Here is a 19862-nt window from a genome sequence, read left to right on the forward strand (position 1 = left end):
AATTATATAAACACTTAGATTATATTACTAAATTATATATACTATAATTATATATACTGTATATGATAGTATGTTATATCCCACTATAAAATGTGGAAAAATACAAACTTATTTGTTAAAATTTACTGGGTATTACTGTAAGAGGAATTTGATAAGCTGAAACAAAAAATAGGAGACAGGCACTACACCTGAAAGAAAAAAAAGTAGTATGGGTGCCATGAAAGTAATTGTACAGGTATGTAAAGCTTATTCATATGTGTATTTGTATACCTAATTTCCTAATGGTTATTTTAAAGTTAAATTGAACTAATATGTATAAAATAACAAAAACTAAATCATCGTGCAAATAACTAACATTAGTATAATGGTTAATATTTTCCATAACAGTATTTTACTTCAATAATTTAATAATTCTAATACCCATAACATACACTGAGCATTTTATTGGAATATCAAGAGCTGAATGTAAAATGTATAACACATTGAAAAATATTTTGTGAAGGAAATAGTTTAAAAATTAAAAATATATGCAACTGGAATATAACTCATGAAAATTATTCCTTGCTGGCAATGAGGATTAATTTTCCAAATGAATGAACTGTTTATTACTTGAATTTTTTAAAATTTTATTTTATTTTATCAATATACAATGTGGTTTATTATTGCAGCCCATTACCATAACCTCCCTCCGCCTTCCAACTCCCCCTCCCTCCAAACAACCTCATATCTGCTCACTTGTCATATCAACTTCAAGGAATTGTGATTGTTGTGTCTTCTTCCCTCCCCCCTCCTAGTTTATTTGTGTATTTACTTATTTATTTTTAGCTCCCATAAATAAGTATGAAAATATGATATTTCTCTTTCTGTGCCTGACTCATTTCAATTAATATAATTTTCTCTAGGTCAATACATGTTGTTTCAAATAGCAGTATTTCATTCTTTTTTATAGCAGAGTAGTATTCCACTGTGTAGATATATCATATTTTCAATATCCACTCAGCTGATGATGGACATTTGGGCTGGTTCCAACTCGTAGCTATTGTAAAGAGTGCTGCAATGAACACTGAAGGACAAGTATACCTTCTACTTGAGGATTTCCATCCCTCTGGGTATATTCCCAGCAGTGGGATAGCTGGGTCATAGGAGAGATCTACCTGCAATTGTTTGAGGAACCGCCATACCATTTTCCATAGAGGCTGCACCATTTTGCAGTACCACCAACAATGTATGAGAGTTCCTTTTTCTCTGCAACCTCACCAGCATTTATCGTTCACAGTCTTTTGGATATTAACCATCCTAACTGGGGTGAGATGGTATCTCAGTGTGGTTTTGATTTGCATTTCCCGGATGCTGAGTGAGTGTGGTTTTGATTTGCTTTTCCCGAATGCTGAGTGATGTTGAGCATTTCTTCATGAGTCTGTTGGCCATTTGTATATCTTCCTTTGAGAAATGCCTATTTAGCTCCTTTGCCCATTTTTAAATTGGATTACTTGTTTTTTTGTTGTGAAGTTGTTTCAGTTTCTTGTGCATTCTGGATATTAATCCTATGTCAGATGTATATTTTGCAAATATTTTCTCCCACTCTGTTGGCTGTCTTTTAACTCTTGTTTCTTTTGTGTGCAGAAGTTTTTTAGTTTGATATAATCCCATTTGTTTATTTTTCCTTTGGTTGCTTGTGCTTCGGGGGTTGTATTCATGAAATCGGTGCCAAGTCCCATTACCTGGAGTTTTTCTCCTATGATTTCTTTGAGAAGTTTTATTGTTTCAAGTTGTATATTTAATTCTTTAACCCATTTGGGTTGATTTGGGTATATGGTGAGAGGTGTTGTTCTAGTTTCATTCTTCTGCATATGGATATCCAGTTATCCCAACACCATTTGCTGAAGAGGCAGTCTCTTTCCCAGTGTATAATCTTGGTGCCTTTGTGAAAGATCAGAGGGCTGTAGGTGTGTGGGTTTATTTCTGGAATGTCTATTCTATTCCATTGATCCATGTGTTTGTTATTATTCCAGTACCATGCTGTTTTGGTTATTATAGCTTTGTAGTATAAATTCACGTAATGTTATGACTCCAGCTTTACTTTTTTGCTCAGAATTGCTTTCGCTATGCATGGCCTTTTGTTATTCCATATAAATGGATATTATTTTCCATTCCTGAGAAAAATGTCATTGGAATTTTGATGGGGATTGAATTGATTTTGTATATTACTTTGGGTAGTATGGACATTTTCACAATGTTGATTCTTCCAATCCAAGAGCGTGGGATGATTGAATTGATTTTGTATATTACTTTGGGTAGTATGGACATTTTCACAATGTTGATTCTTCCAATCCAAGAGCGTGGGATATCTTTCCATCTTGTGTCCTCTATAATTTCTCTCAACAGTGGTTTGTATTTCTCATTATAGAGATTTTTCACATCCTTGGTTAACTCTATTCCTAAGTATTTTATTTTTTGGGTGGCTATTGTAAATGGGCAGGTTTTCTGGATTTCTCTTTCTGCATGTTCACTATTGGAGAATAGAAAAGTTACTGATTTTTGTGTGCTGATTTTGTTTCCTGCAACTTTGCTGAAATCATTTATCACCTCCAAGAGTCTTTTTTGGAGAGGCTTTAGGCTGTTCGATATACAGGATCATGTCATCTGCAAACGGGACAGTTTGACTTCATCTTTTCCAATCTGGATGCCCTTTATTTCCTTCTATTCTCTGATTGCTCTTGCTAGTACTTCCAACACTATGTTCAATAGGAGTGGTGAGAGTGGGCATCCTTGTCTAGTTCCTATTCTTAAGGAAAAAGCTAAAATCTATTCAGGATGATATTGGCAGTGGGTTTATCATATATGGCTTTAATTATGTTGAGATACTTTCCATCTATACCTAACTTGTAGAGAGTCTTTATCATAAATGATTGTTGAATTTTGTCAAATGCTTTTACAGAAATGATCATCTGGTCCTTGTGTTTGATTTTATTGATATGGTGTATCACATTTATTGATTTGCATATGTTGAAACAATATTGCATCCCTGAGATGAATCCCACTTGATCATGGTGTATAATTTTGTGTTTGTGTTGCTGTATTCTCTTAGCTAGTATTCTATTGAGGATTTTTGCATCTATATTCATCAAAGATATTGGCCAGTAGTTACCTTTTTTTTGATGTATCTTTACCTGGTTTTGGTATCAGGATGAGGTTTGCTTCATAGAATGAGTTTGGGAGAATTGCCTCGGTTTCAATCTTTTGGAATAGTTTGTAGAGAATTGGTGTCAATTCCTCTTTGAATGTTTCATAGAATTCTGCTGTGATCTGGTCCTGGGCTTTTCTTTGTTGGGGGCTTTCTGAAAATAGCTTCAATCTCTTTTATTGTTATTGGTCTTTTCAGGTTTTCTACATCATCCTGGCTTAGTTTTGGTAGTTTGTGTGTGTCCAGAAATTCATTCATTTCCTCCAGATTTTCAAATTTGTTGGCATATAGTTGTTTATAGTAGTCACTAACAATTTCTTGTATTTCTGAGGTATCAGTTGTAATATCACCTTTTTCATTTCCAATTTTGGTTATGTGGGTCTTCTCTCTTCTTTTTTTTAGTTAGCCATGCTAATGGTTTGTCAATTTTATTTATCTTTTCAAAAAACCAACTTTTTGATTCACTGATCTTTTGTATCATTTTTGGGGTTTCAATTTCATTATGTTCTGCTCTGATTTAATGATTTCTTTCCGTCTGCTAAATTTGGGTTTGAATTGTTCTTGTTTTTCTAGTTCTTTAGGGTGAAGTATTAGGTTATTTACTTACCATCTTTCCATTCTTCTAAAGTAAGCATTTAATGCAATAAATTTCTCCCTTAGTACTGCTTTTGCAATATCCTACAGGTTTTGGTATGATGTATCACTGTTTTCATTAGTTTCTACAATTTTTTTGATTTTCTGTTTGATTTCTCCTTACACCCATATGTCATTATGTAGAATGTTGTTTAATTTCCATGTGTCTGTATAGTTTCCAGAATTTGCTTTGCTATTGATTTCTAATTTTAATCCATTGTGATCTGAAAAACACATGGGATAATTCCATTTTTTTTTTAATTTGCTCAGACTTGATTTGTGACCTAACGTGTGATCTATCATGGAGAATGATCCATGTGCTGATGAGAAGAATGAATATCCTGAGGTTGTTGGATGGAATGTTCTGTAGATATTTGCCAAGTCCAATTGTTCTACAGTGTTGTTTAGATCTTGTGTTTCTCTGCTGATTCTTTGCTTAGATGATCTGTCCAATATCGATAATGGGGTGTTCAGGACCTCTGCTATTATGGTACTAGTGTCTATCTCCTTCTTTAGGTCTAATAGAGTTTGCTTTATAAATCTGGCTGCTCTGATATTGTGTGCATGTATATTTATGATTGTTATGTCTTCTTGATGTATTAATCCTTTTATCATTTTGTAGTGACCTTCTTTATCTCTTTTTATGGTTTTTAGTTTACACTCTGTTTTACCAGATATAATAATAGCTACTCCAGCTCATTTTTCATTTCTATTTGCATGGTATATCTTTTTCCATCTTTACACTCTTAGTCTAGTGTGTCTTTATAGGTGAGGTGAGTATCTTGAAGACAGCATATAGTTGGGTCCTCCTTTTTAATCTAGTAAGTCAGTCTGTGTCTTTTGATTGGTGAATTTCTTCCTTTTACATTGAGTTGTTATTTAAAAGTGTTGATTTACTCCTAGCATTTTATTGATTTTTGTTTGGATGTCTTAAGTGTCTTTTGTTCCTTTCTTTCTGATTTACTGTTTGTCTTCTGTATTTGGTAGTTTCTTGGGTTGTAGATAAACCTTTTTTTTTTTTCTTTTCTCTTCATTGTTAACATTTTTATTTTACTAGTGGGTTATGATTTTTCTTGAGTTTTTATGGCAGTGGTAGTTACTTTTCAGGCACCAAACCTAGTACTCCCTTGAGAATTACTTGTAAAGTTGGTTGTGTGGTAGTGAACTCCCACAGTTTTTGTCTGTCTGAGAAATATACTATTTGCCCTTCCTTTTGGAAGGATAGCTGTGTGTGGTAAAGTATTCTTGGCTGGCAATCTCTGTCTTTTAGTATTTTGAATATGTCATCCCATTCTTTTCTGGCTTTTAGGGTCTGTGATGAAAAGTCTGATAGTCTGATTGGGGCTCCCTTATAGATGACTTGATGCTTCTCTCTTGCAGCTTTTAAGATTCTTTGTCTTTGAGTTTTGCCAATTTGACTATAACATGTCTTGGAGAAGACCTTTTTGGGTTGAATATCTTTGAGGATCTTTGAGCTTCCTGAATCCGAAGATCTGTGCATTTTTTCCTATACCTGGGAATTTTCTGCCACTATTTTGTTGAATATGTTTTCAATGCAATCTCCTTTTTCCTCCCCTTCTGGAATACCCATGACTCAGATATTTGAGCACTTAAGGTTATCTGATATCTCTCTTAGATTTTCTTCAATGGTTTTAATTCTCTTTCTTTCTTTCTTTCTTTCTTTCTTTCTTTCTTTCTTTCTTTCTTTCTTTCTGTCTGCTTGTGTTATTTCAAACAGCCCATCTTCACAGTCAGAAGTTCTCTCTTTCTGCTTCTGCAAGCCTGCTGGTTAAACTCTCTGCTGTGTTTTTTATTTTGTTGAATGAATTCTTCAGCTCAGGAAGCTCTGCTACATTCTTTTTCAGGGCATTGATTTCCTTGTACGTTTCTTCTTTCAGCTCCTCTATACTTTTCCTAATATCATCGTGTTGTCTAGCTGAGTATTCTTGTATTTCATTTAGTTTCCTTAGAATTATCACTCAAAATTCCTTGTCAGACATTTCTAGGGCTTTTTGTTCTATAGGATCAGGAGCTTGAGAGTTATTACCCTTTGGTGGTGTGCTTTCTTGATTTTTCATATTTCTGGTATCTTTCCTTTGGTGTTTAGTCATTGTGACAAGGGATTTCATGGTCCACTGGTTTGACACTATTGTCTGGCTAGGATCCTGCCAGGACTGCCAATTTGACACAGCTGCCTCAGTGCCTGTGGATGGAAGGTCTGGGTCTCTCTGGTTGGCACCCACTCGCCCAGGCTGGGATGGGGTCCAGCGGGGATAACGCCTACCTGTTTGGTTGCTCTGGCACCTTGGGTCACATGGTTGCTGCAGGACTCAGGCCTCTCTGGGGGGCACTTCTATGGTCAGTGCTCACTTGCCTGGGCTGGGGATGGGGTCCGGTTTGGGCAAGGCCTAACTGCTTGGTTGCGCTGGTGCCTTGGAGTGCATGGTTGCCGCGGGTCTTGGGCCTCTCCAGGGGGCACCTCTCTCCCTTGAATGAACTGTTTAATTATTCATTTCAATATTCTCTAACATCTTCAAAAATTCATTATCACTCAGGATAGTTACATTTGCAAATAAGATTAATTTGATAGATTTTTCAATTTTCCACCTTTTTCAAGTGTAGATTATAATTTCTATGTCAAAAATTAACTAAATCAATTAAACTAATTAATTTAATTAGGTTGCATTATTCTTCATATAAAATATGATGGCAATATTCTTTAAAGATTAAAACAGTATGAAGCATTGTATATGCTTTCTTAAGGAAGAATATGAGGAAAAAGAATGAAGATCAATTCATGCTCTAAATATAACTTTTTTAGCACTCAAAGGGGTATTATTTTTGACATAGACATCCCATTTTATAAACAGTGCTGATAAAGAGAGAACTACATATGAACCCCAGAAGGAACAAGAGTGTGCCACAAATATGTACATGAACAATGAATTACACCCAAGTTTGTGAAAAATACAATATTTTTACAATAACATTTAAGTAAAAAATAAAAATTTCTAGAAAATTACTTATTTTTTTCACTGCTGGATTATTTTATGGAGTATTCTTCATTTGGGATATGATGCCAATCAGCAAAGAGACTACACAATACTGTAAGGTAAAGCTGATCTCTGTTTTGTACCCTAGAATACATTTTTAAAGGAAAGAATCATCCTTTATCAATGCAAAAAGAGACTTAGGGAATATTTCAGGGGGAAATATTAAGTGCCATAGCACTTCCCAAATGACTTCCTGAAGAATATTGAACAGACTCACTATTCCAACCAAGGTATGAGATTTGTTTGTGATATATTTTGGATAATATGTTTATCCTATTTTCAGTAGAAATATTATAAGTTGAAACATCAAATTTTTAAATTTCCATTAAATGTAGTAGAAAATATAAAAGAATAAATTCGAAAGTACTTGCTGCCATCCTGACTTTAATATATATGTTTTCCAGCGAAGGCTGTATATTTAATTTTAAATGCTAGCACAGTTTGACCTTTTATTTTGACATTCAGTCATCTGCTATTGAAGAAGTCTAGTTTGATGATTGTTTTACTGAGGACATGCCTCATGGATTTCCAGATCACTTTTAATACGGTGTTAGTATCCATTTAATCGTTTCAAATCTATTAAAGATATCAGCATAATTTCTTCAACTGTCATTAAAAGACTTTAAAATGGCTCATTACTGCAATTTCTTCACATTGCTCTATCTAGATAAACATTAAGCAACGATTACATTAAGCTTTGCCCATTAGATGAATACGGAATATGCTTCAAAGGCATAATTTATGTGATCACCAGAGTTCAAGAAGATCCTTGCTTTAACTTTGATGTTTACTCTATCTACTTTGTACTGGTCCCTGAACTATTTCTCTCTTATCAGTAACATTTCTTACTCAATAATAAAAATAAGGGAATATAAAAGAATCATACTTTTAAATACTTTAAAAATAAGTACTGATAAGCATTATCTTTACATTTCTAAAATCCTTTTCACAAAGCAAACTTTTTAAACTTTGTTTCAAGTCTAATGATATTTTTCCCCTTAAAATTATTTAAGTTATTTTAAAATTATTATAAAATTCCCAAATTTCAGTTTTAGTAAATTCCAGGCATATTTTAATCCCAATTAACATAAGAAAAATACATTTTTTTAGGATAGTTCAGAAGAAACTTTACTTTCCATTCTCCTCCATATTTTGTACATATGAGCTGACCAAGACAGCCTTAATGCTCCTATCGGCTTTAGTAAATTTAGACTGGTTTCTTCCTGAGTATATGCTCCTGATCTCCTGTTTCTCAGGGCATTGACTTAGAAAACTTGTAATGATAAATTCTTTCTTTGACCCTTTGAGATGCAAATATCCTCCCAGGCTTTTGTGAGTTGTTAAAATCCAATGAATGTCTCAAGGACCTGGGAGCCATCCTCTTGAAGTATAACCAAAGTAGATAGTGCAAGTTCCTCTCTCCCAGTCTCTGTAGGAGGGTAGAAGCCTAATTTTAATAAGTGACAATTAGCACTAATGTGGAAATTATTGGCCTAATCAGTAATGGCCTAATCACATTGACCTGTCCCCCCAATACCTCCAAAGCTTTTTCATAGCTCACCCCAGTGGTTAAAAATCCTCCTACTTTTTGTTTCAGCAGAGTTGAGTTTAATCACTCTTCCATGGTGCAGTAGTATTGACTAAAACCTCCTTTACCTGTTTAATTCTGTCTGGTGCATTTCTTTGGTAAGGGTATACAAGATTCATATTTATTCCTGAAAAAAGTGTACAAACTAAAATTTAAGACCCATATCATATTGGAGCCTAATAAATATAACAACAACACTAAAATGTGTTTAATGTATTGAGTGCTTATAATGTGAGACATTTTTATTAGTCAACTCATGGAATTATAACAAGTAAAACCTACACATGTGCATATTTCTCCATAATTAACACATGGAAGAAATACAATGCTTTCCAATATAGACAAATACTTAGTTACTGGATATTAAAAAGAATAGGTTCTTATAAATTCTCTCTTCTTGAATGATCCCATTAATCAATTTTTTACTTAATTGGCATAAAACAAATAGCAATAAACTTATACTTTAAAAGAAACCCTCTTATTTTCACATTAATGCCATTTCTAACCAGGTTTCCAATAGTGTCAATGATATAATAAAATGGAATGCACAGTAAACCTTGTCACACAGCATGTGACTAATAAAGATGATGCTGATACAGAAGGCAACAGGGATTTTTTTTATGCTAATGGGAAGTAATGGTGTTCTGTCATTTAAATAATGTCTTATTGGTTGATAGCACAGGATTCAACTTGTCATGTTGTTTGGTCATTTTCTGGTCTCTTCACTGCTTTGTTGACTCACTTCCCTAGAACAAGATCTCAGACTTGGACTCCATCTGGTAACTACCACAGTTTCTCTTCTCCAACACCCTCTGTCTTTTCATCAATAAAATAAGTTAAAATAAAATCCTGTTTTTATTTTACAGATCCAGGGATGTTTTCCCACAGTGTTCACCATACTAAATTACTGCCTCTCATGCAACACATTTGTTTAAAAAACGTATTGTCATTCAAATTTATAATATAAATTCTACTTAGATACCTTGGAAGCTCCTTGAGGGCAGGATTTGCTTCTATTTCTGTTTCAACCATCTGTAAGTCCTAAAATTAAAACAAACAAACAAACAAACAAACAAAAAAAAAACCTTGAAGTCTGAGATCTATAAAATACATTAATAATGTAAGTTTTCTGAAAAATAAGTTGTGTCTTTTTAGATATTTTTGCTTTTATTCCTCAAATTTATTTATACCTTACCTCCTACTAAACTGTAACAATTTTCTGCATGTAAATACTGTTTAAATATTGTAATATTACATAAAGCATTGAGAACACTGACTACAAAACAAATAGAATTTGATATACCCATGCTAAGAGAAACAACAAATATCTGTAGATAACCACAACAAAACAACAAAGAGCACACTGTCAATAAGGGTAAGGAATAGTAGCAGACCCAATTAAGTCAGAAAAGTTAAGAGCGCCTGGAGGCAAATCAGGTTGATATTTTTTTTTTTATTCCAGTGAGGAAGCAGAAGTAAATACCTCTGAAATAAATACTTATCAAATTATTCCTTCAAAATTTTATGAAAATTGTAACATATGAAATAAGAGAGTTCAAGAGAATTAGTAAACTTGGATTTGATACTGAATAGAATCAAAATGCATTACAAGAAGATTTAAAATGAAAATAGGAAAAGGTAATATATAATGAGGATAGAATGAGAAGTTCTAACAAATGTCTAAATGGAATACTAGAAAAACAGATTGTAGACAATGGGTTAGAAGAGCTATTTGAGAGTTAATAAGCTTTTTTTCCTTTTTTTTTTTTAACTAATGAAATAAACCAGAGAAAGAACAAGCATTTGAGAAAATTGTACCAAAGGAACAGGTTAGTAAAGTAGGAATCTTAAAACTAGCTCTAGCTAAAATGGTTTTGACATGATGTAGTGAAAGTGAAGGAAAATGTCAGGGCCCCTCAGATGTTCAGAATCTTGTCTAGCATTTGATGTAAATATGCACGTGCACCCAGGTTTTCCTTGGTTATTGTCTAATGTAATTGTGCATGTGCACCCAGGTGTCCTGGGTTATGACTTAGGTAAAGGATGAGTGGCTTTGATCCATGGGGCCCTTCCAACCCCAGGATGCCCCAGTATGGGGAAGACATGGAAAGGCTTCTACTGCTGCTGGAGGTTGTTGCTGCTGCTGGAGGCTGTTGCTGCCAGTGCCCCCAGGATACCCGGACAAGCCACCACCCCACTATTGCTGCTGCTTCAGGCTGCACTTTTGTCATCTGCCAATGGCTCCCAGGATCTTTCCCAATTACCTTGCGTGGACCTGCATGTGAAGGATCTGGCATGTGAGGGTCTAGTGTCCCAGTCTGTGCAATGGGTTTAAAGGGTCTGAGCCCTAGTCCTGCCAGTGCAAATGGAAATTTAGTATAACTAAAATAATGAAACATTTTGGCTTTAGTTATGAAATGCCTAGCCATACAATTAGAGTAGCTTTTGCTTTAACCCAACAACTTGCATAGTCAGGTAGCTATTGCTGTAGCTTTACACCTGAGTACATGGTAAAAACAGAATTACATTCAAAGAACAGAGAAAAAAATATTTGCCAAATTAAAGTTTAGTACAGAACAAAAGTATTTGGACTAGATTTCTATTGCTGCTTTAAAAGTTACCACAAACTTAGTGGTTTAAACAATACAAATTATCTTGTGTTTCTTTCTGGAAACTCTAGGACAGGATTCATTTTCTCTTCTGGAGGCCACGTCTATTCGTTGGCTCATAGCCCCTTCCCTTCATCTTCAAAGCCAGAAACACAGCATCTCTCTGATACCATTTTCCATCTTCTATCTCTTTTTCTGAGTCTCTTTTTCTCCTTTCTTTTATCAAGGCTCCTCTGATTATATTGGGCCTGCCTGGAGAATCCAGGCTAATCTCCTTGTTTCAAGGTCAGCTGTTTAGCAAGCTTAATTCCACCTGAAAGCTTAAATTCCTTTGCCATGTAATCTAATAAATTTACACATTCCAGGAATAGAGGATGGCTATCTTTGCAGGGCATTATTGTGCCCATTACATTATCTTTTTGGAGTAGGGAAAAATTAAGGTCATTTTCACATAATCAAAAAGTAAAAAACATTATCACCAACAACATGCATCGAACGAATTTAAAAGGTGTATATTGGAGGAAAAACAAATAATTCCATAATAAATATATTTGATATAAAGAATAAAAAAGTTTTTAAACAAACTTAAGAAAAAAAATGCAAATTAATTTATATAAAATAATGATGACACTGATATCTGTTTTGGGGAAGTTAATAATAAGCACAGGTGAAACAATGGACAACAGTAGTAATTGTGTGGTAAATGAATAAAGTATTTAAATCATTTATACTTTGAGACTGTTGTTAAAATAATTGTGAATCTACATGACTACACCAATTGTCAGTTTGAGGCAATAGCTACACTAATTGTATGGCTAGGCATTTCATAACTAAAGCCAAAACATTTTGTTATTTTAACTCTACTAAGTTTCCATTTGCATTGGCAGAGCTAGGGTTCAGACCCTTCAAACCCACTGTATACTCTGGGTCACCAGACCTCTCACATGCAAGGCTGGTTCACCAGATCCCTCACACATAGGTCCATGCCAGGTAATTGTGAAAGATCCTGTGAGCCGTTGGCAGATGACATGAGCTCAGTCCTCAGCAGGAGCAGGAGCAGCAGCTTACAGCACTTTATAGCAGCCTCTCCAGCAGTGGTGGTAGTGGCCTCCTGCATGGTCCTGGGCACCCTGGCAGCAACAGCCTCTAGCAGTAGTAGTAGTCTCCCCATGGGCCCCTGAGGGTATCCTGAGGGTGGAGGGCACTGTGGATCAGAGCCACTCATTCTTTATATTTAAGTCCATAATCCAGGACACCTGGGTGCATTTAGAGGATTCATAAAGCTAATGTACCTCACAGGGCCTGGTTTTTGAAAGCCTTGCAGTTTCAAATATTGACTTGCAAAGGACAGGAAATTTTCCCGAGGCTATTGAGTCTCTGTTGCAATATAAGACTCATAACACAGCAAGGCTGCTGGTTCAAAGACAGACAGGTTACTAATTGATATGTAAAGTTACTAAAAAGCTGTGGAGGGAAAAGGAATGTTTGCTAAATCAAGCCTTTGTTAGTGGAACACTTAATTGTCTAATAGAATGTCATCTGACTTGTGTTTATTGAATGTTACTAGCTTCTATTGTAAAAACTTGTTAAACCGTACTTAGCAAAACCCCACCTATGTCTCTTCCTGTAACTTCTTGGTCTAGAGAATAAATGTAGGAAGAGAACTCCAATTTGTGGTTAATTTCCAAATGGAAGGAATGCCTCATGCTTGAGGAAGTTCTGGGATATTAACCACTTTCTGGGGCATCTCACTGCTCAGAAGAGATGGGCTTTGAGTAATCTTTGGTGGCTCTGTCACCCAGGGGGAAAGGGGTGACAAATCCATGGGAGGCAAAGCAACAGGTGCACATGTGCAATTACATCAAATGCTTGGCAAGGTTCTGAGCATCTGAGGGGCCCTGACCATTTTCCTATATTTTCTCAACAATCCACCACTTCAGGCTCCCTTGCCCTACAATCTACCCATTCAGAATCTTCCATGATGTACCCTTAGTGAGGATAAATTACCCTTACATTCATATAACTTATTGCCTATTAAATATGTCTTAAGGCTTGTTCTTAAGTCTTGTCCTGTAGTTCTGTCCTTTCAACTATTAGCCATTTATGTCTGGTTTGGTGTGATTTTCCATAGGAATTCTGTAGTCATACTGATGAAGCCAACACATTGATCCCATGAATTTATATATGTACCCAGTTGACTCTGGTGTCTGAAGCCAGGACACTATGGGCAAAAGACAGAAGGATTATTGATACAAATAGGAGGAGTTCTCGCCCCTCTGGTAAGATACATGCCAGTTTGCCATCCTGAGAAAAGATGGTTGCAGGAATAGATATCTTACTTGGTTTATGATACCATACTTTTTCTGCTAATAATGTTGGCTCTGTAGGTTCTACATGCAACAGTACAGGGGAATTCATAATTGGCCATAATGATAATACAAATGTGCCCTTTGGAATAGAGCACTTATCTGTTCCAGGCCATGTCACCTTTACCTGGGGAGGCCAGGTACTTGTCACCCAAGGTGAAACTTGTAAGTCTACTTCTAATTCTTTCCCCCGAGGCCCTATTAGACCTACCTAGCGTATATGGGGGCTTCTATTCTCCAAGGCCATTCCCATTGTACTGTCTGTCCCTCTTGCAAACAGGTTGGGGCTGATAAGAGAATATTCCCATTCTTGCCATATCTCAGTTTCAAAAGCTTATCTTTGGTAGTGACTTGCAGTTGTGTAGGTGGTGCAGCCCTAGGCACTAGAGCTTCTACTGGAGATGGCCTGCCCTTGAGGGGTCTCTCATTTAGAATGCTGACTGTCGACCATAACCGCCATGTCCACCCCTTCAGGGATGGGGGTTGGGCAGATAGCCTTAGTCCCTTTTTTAAAAGGCCATTGTACCATTCAATCATTCCCACTGCCTGAGGATGACATGGCATATGTAACTTCCACTAAATAGACAACTGGGAAGCCCACTTCTTCTTTTTTTTTTTTTTTTCTTTTAGTTTTATTTTATTTCATCAATATCCAGTGAGGTTGATTCTTGTGGGCCATTACCAAAATCTCCCTCCCTCCTCTCTCTCACACCTCCCTCCCACAATGTCCTTTCTGTTTGCTTGTCATATCAAGTTCGAGGAATTGTAATTGTTGTGTCTTCTCCCCCCTCATATTGTTTGTGTATTTATTTATTTATTTTTAGCTCCCACAAATAAGTGAGAACATGTGATATGTCTCTTTCTGTGCCTGACTAGTTTCACTTAATATAATTCTCTCTAGGTCCATCCATGTCGTTGCAACTGGCAGTATTTCATTCTTTTTTATAGCAGAGTAGTATTCCATTGTGTAGATATACCATATTTTCTGTATCCATTCAGCTGATGATGGACATTTGGGCTGGTTCCAACTCTTAGCTATTGTAAAGAGTGCTGCAATGAACATTGCGGAACAGGTATAACTTTGACTTGATGATTTCCATTCCTCTGGGTATATTCCCAGCAGTGGTATAGCTGGGTTATTTGGTAGATCTATCTGCAGTTGTTTGAGGAACCTCCATACCATTTTCCATAGAGGCTGCACCATTTTGCAGTACCACCAACAATGTATGAGAGTTCCTTTTTCTCTGCAACCTCGCCAGCCTTTATCGTACACAGTCTTTTGGATATTAGCCATCCTAACTGGGGTGAGATGGTATCTGAGTGTGGTTTTGATCTGCATTTTCCAAATGCTGAGTGATGTTGAGCATTTCTTCATGTGTCGGTTGGCCATTCGTATATCTTCCTTTGAGAAATGCCTATTTGGCTCTTTTGCCCATTTTTTAATTGGACTACTTGTTTTTTTTTGTTGTAAAGTTGTTTCAGTTCCTTGTATATTCTGTATATTAATCCTATGTCAGATGTATATTTTGCAAATATTTTCTCCCACTCTGTTGGTTATCTTTTAACTCTGTTAATTGTTTCTTTTGCTGTGCAGAATTTTTTTAGTTTGATATAATCCCATTTGTTTATTTTTCCTTTGGTTGCCTGTGCTTTTGGGGTCATATTCACAAAGTCTGTGCCCTGTTGGTAAGCCCAATTCTGAACCTCATTTCCAGTAAAGTGGGTTCCATTATCACTCTCTATGACTACAGGCCAGCGATACACATGGTCATAAGTCTATTCAGTGCCTTCACAGTGTTTACCTGGTTTGGGGCCTTACAAGGCCATACACACAGACGACCAGTATCTGTATCAACAGCAGTGAAGATGTATCTGAAATTTTCTGACCTTGGCAGTGGTCTGACAAAGCCCACTTGCCATTGAGTCAGGGGCACCCTTCTTCGAATTATTTGCCCATCTGAATGGGGCACCTGCTGGGGGTGTGGACCCTCTTCAATACATACTGGACAAGCATGACAGGCTTTCACTACATCTTCCCATTATATAGGCAGGCCCATCTTTGAGCCACCATCCACATGGTTTTGCTGCCAGCGTGCTGCATTCATCAATGTAACCACTGGTCTACATCAGTAGCTGGGGCTCTCTTCAGCCATGTTACCTTAGCCAAAGCATCAGCTTCATCATTTCCTGGGCTGGCTAAGGAGAGGTGTCCTTTGACTTGGAAAAGAGTTCCTTTTTTCTCATGCCCCAATTCCCATAACTCTTGCCACATGGCTTGTCCTGACAAGGGTTGGTGGCCTGCCGTCCACCACTGATACTTCCAAGTAGAAATCCAAAGGGCTAAACCTTTGTACACAGACCAGCTGTCAATACAGATGGTTAATGGCCCAGGCTCATTTTTTATCACCATCCATACTGCTCTCAATTCTGCCAATTGAATGCTTTGCCCTGCGATATTTTCATACCACATGGTATCTGCTAAGGGTTGGACAGCAATAGCTGTCCACGATGCTGAGGGTCTCATGCTAGAGCCATCTGTATACCAAGATTTCTCTGTGATTGGTCCCTGTCCCTAAAGGAAAGGTGTAGCCTCCACCTCCATGGGTAAGGGTTGTGTCAAAGTTTCTTCCACTACCTCTATTGGGCCAACACAGTTTGTAGCTCTTTGGACAGAGGACTTGTTGACACAGTGCTTCTTTGTTCTATATATGCTCCCCATTTAGAGAGAGTGGGAGTCTGAGTTACACTTATTTTGGGGTTGGTTGCCCATGTGTGCAACCAACCTAGTATGGGGTATGCCAACTTTGACAGTTCCTGTGATAGCTTCTGTGGCCCTCACGGCAGAATACACCACTCCTAACTGTTTTTCTATTAGAGAATAATGCACTTTAGCACCCTTCCAGAGATGAGACAAGAATCCTACAAGTGTTTGGAATCGGTCTTGTCTCTGCCACAAACCCCATACTAACCCCCTCTTGGGTTATATGTACATCGAATTCAAAAGGCTTAGTGGGATCAGCCACTTGCAAAGCCTGCACTTGTTCTATTGCCCTTTTTGAAGACTGGTAAGCCTGTTCTATTTCTTCAGTCCAATCCTAGGGGGCTCATTTCTTTGTTAATTCATACAGTGAGCATGTCATTTGGGCCATATGGGGAACAAAAGCTCTCCAATACCCCAGAAGTCCCAAATATGCCTGTAGCTGGGCTACAGTTGTGGGTTGAGGGTATGTCTGTATCTTATCTATAATAGCTTCTGGGATGTTTCTTGTCTTACCTGACCAGACCACCCCTAAGAATTTGACTGACGGCCCGGGTCCTTGCACTTTGGCTGTGTTCATGGCCCACCCACAATGTTCCAAGTGACTTAGCAGGATTGGAGCTGTCTGGGTTAAATTTGCATGAGAATCAGAAGTTAATAACATGTCATCAATGTAGTGAAACATCTTAACTGTGCTGGGCCTAGTCCACTTGGCTAGGTCCCCAGTCACTAAACCATGAGAGATGGTTGGGCTATGCAGATAACCTTGGGACAATAGTTGGAAGGTCCAATGCATCTCTTCCCAGTTGAAGGCAAACTGATCTTGACTATCAGCCAAGATTGGAAGAGGAAAAAAATATTTTCAAGGTCCACTACATAATGATAAGTTCCTAGCTGAGTCATCAGCTGATCCATCAATCTTGAACTGAAGGCACAGCTTCATGCAAAGGAGGCGCTACTTTGTTTAGTTCTCAGTAGTCTACAGTCATTCTCCAGGTACTATCAGGTTTTTACACTTGCCGTACCAGAGCATTAAATGGGCTATGAGCCGGACGAATAATGCCAACTTTCTATAACTCCAATATAGTGACACCTATTTCTGCATATCCTCCCACTGGGTGATATTGCTTTACATTAACTGCATGTCTTGGGTTGGGTAAGACCTGTAGATCATGTTTATCATATCCTTGTAGCATGTTCTTTACTGTCCATATTCACAGCTGAAATTCTCCAACTGTTATTTGCAGTTGCAAACCATAAAGTACATCCATACCGAAGATATATTCAGCTACTGGGTATATATATATATATATATATATATATATATATCATGAACACATGAGGGGGCAATTGTCCTATGCCCAATGGCAGTGGCACAGCTTTAACTTCAATAGTATGCCCTCCATAGCCATCTATATGAATTGTGGCCCCTGGAAACTTATCTGGATTGCCATATATCAGGCTATATTCTGCACCTGTATCCACCAAGGCCAAAACACACTGCACATTTGTCCTTGACCAATGTATTGTAAATTCAATGTGAGGCCTCTGGTCATCACCTGCCTCCGAGAGACAAGTACCACGGCCTGTTCCCTAATTGAACTGGAACATTTCATCTGCCTCCTTGGGAGCAACCAAAAAATCCTTTAAATCCACTGAGTATACCTTGCTACCTGTTTCTGGACATTCAGTGAAATGCTGTTCAGGGTGCAATTGTTGCCAAAATGCAAACAGGCCCACATTTGGCTGCCAGTCAATTTTCTTTCTATCAACCCCTGCTACAAGCAAGTCAAGCTACATCTGCTTATGGCTAGCCTTGCTTGGTCCCCCCTGGACAAAATCCTGAGCATTTCCTAGAGGCTGGGTCTTAGCCACTCTCCAGACCTCTTTTGCTTTTCTCCTTTCCTCTACAGCACCCAGGCTGGCTATCATGGTTGTTACTTCATGTATAGGATGACCAATGTATGGGGCCAGTATGGCCATCAGTGACCCAAAGGATGTTGAGGGGGCATTCTGCAGCACTGTGTCTCTCATGCTGCGTGTAAAAGTTTGATCATGTGGGCCACGGGTGTTCACATTAAACATGGACTGCTGCATCCCCAGCTCCTGAATTATTTGAACCAACTCAGTATATGTCTGCCATTTACTCACAGTCTTGGGCAGTTCTCCAGCATTTGCCCACATGTTCCAGTAGCCAAATTTATCCATTCCATTAAGGTGAGATTACACCACCCTTGTGCATATCTGTAGCGATTCTGTAGCTATTCTGTAGCCACTACTTCAGGGATGGGTGCATGGTAATGGAGTCCAATTTTTCCATCTCCTCACCAGAGCACATCACGCTATCCACCCCTAGGTCCCATAACCACAGTAGTCAAACAGCTAGGGGCTCCCCTTTTTTCTGCCAGAACTGTCTCCCTAAATCAACTAATTCAACCTGGGTATATGGGACATAGGTAGTAAATTTGGTCACCTGTGGATCACCCACTGATTGCCCACCCGGTCTTTTAGGCTGTTCATGTTTCATTTTCTGGTGCATAACAGGTCATGCCTGGAGTCACATGGTCTCCCCCAACTTACTACTGGGTTTTTCGTCCTCCCTTGTGTGAGAGGCGGGGATGGCCAGTCACTGCACATCATCCTCCAGGACAATTACCTGCTCTTCCAATAGCTCTGCTGTCTTCTTCAATTCTTGATCAGTTTGTAGCATAGTGAGCAGTAGCCAGGCTCTGGTCAGCAGAAAAGTCGCCACTGGACACCACATCCTCAAGGATCGCCATATCCCCCCCCACACACCCAAGGGACTCTCTGCTGCATCTATCAAGGGTGCACTTCTTCATGGAGTGCCTGGTATATGCTGACTTGCAATATAGTTAACAGCAACCAGATTCTGGTCAACAGGAAAGTGGCCATAGGGCATAACACATTCAAGAGTAGCTACATTTCCTCCTTCTCCCAGGGGGCTTTTGGTTCCTGTACCTGCTCAGAATCCTGCCACTGACTACACCAATTGTCAGGCTATGGCTAGGGCTCACAGAACCCTCAAGCCAATTATACGGACTGGATCACAGACCTTCCACATGCAGGTCTATGAGCTATGTAATAGAAAAAGGTTCTGGGAGCTGTGGGTAAAAAATCAGTAGGCTTTATTTAGAGCTAGGAGCAGCCATTCTAGTGGCTTCCCAGAGCATCCTAAGAAGCACTGTGTGTCGGAGCAGTTAGTTCTTTATACTTAAGTCCATAACCCAGGATTCCCATGCACAATTACATTAGGAACACCTGTGTGTACATAGATATTTACAGCAAGTGCTTGACAAGATTCTGAACATCTGAGGGGCCCTGACCATTTTTCTATGCTTTCCCAACATGGTCAAAACCTATATATTAATAATCACAACAAACCCACACACCCAAGGGACTCTCTGCTGCATCTATCAAGGGTGCACTTCTTCATGGAGTGCCTGGTATATGCTGACTTGCAATATAGTGAACAGCAACCAGATTCTGGTCAACAGGAAAGTGGCCATAGGGCATAACACATTCAAGAGTAGCCACATTTCCTCCTTCTCCCAGGGGGCTTTTGGTTCCTGTACCTGCTCAGAATCCTGCCACTGACTACACCAATTGTCAGGCTATGGCTAGGGCTCACAGAACCCTCAAGCCAATTATAC

Source organism: Galeopterus variegatus, unplaced genomic scaffold, assembly GCF_000696425.1.
Source record: "Galeopterus variegatus unplaced genomic scaffold, G_variegatus-3.0.2 Scaffold2091, whole genome shotgun sequence".
NCBI classification, from domain to species: Eukaryota; Metazoa; Chordata; class Mammalia; order Dermoptera; family Cynocephalidae; genus Galeopterus; species Galeopterus variegatus.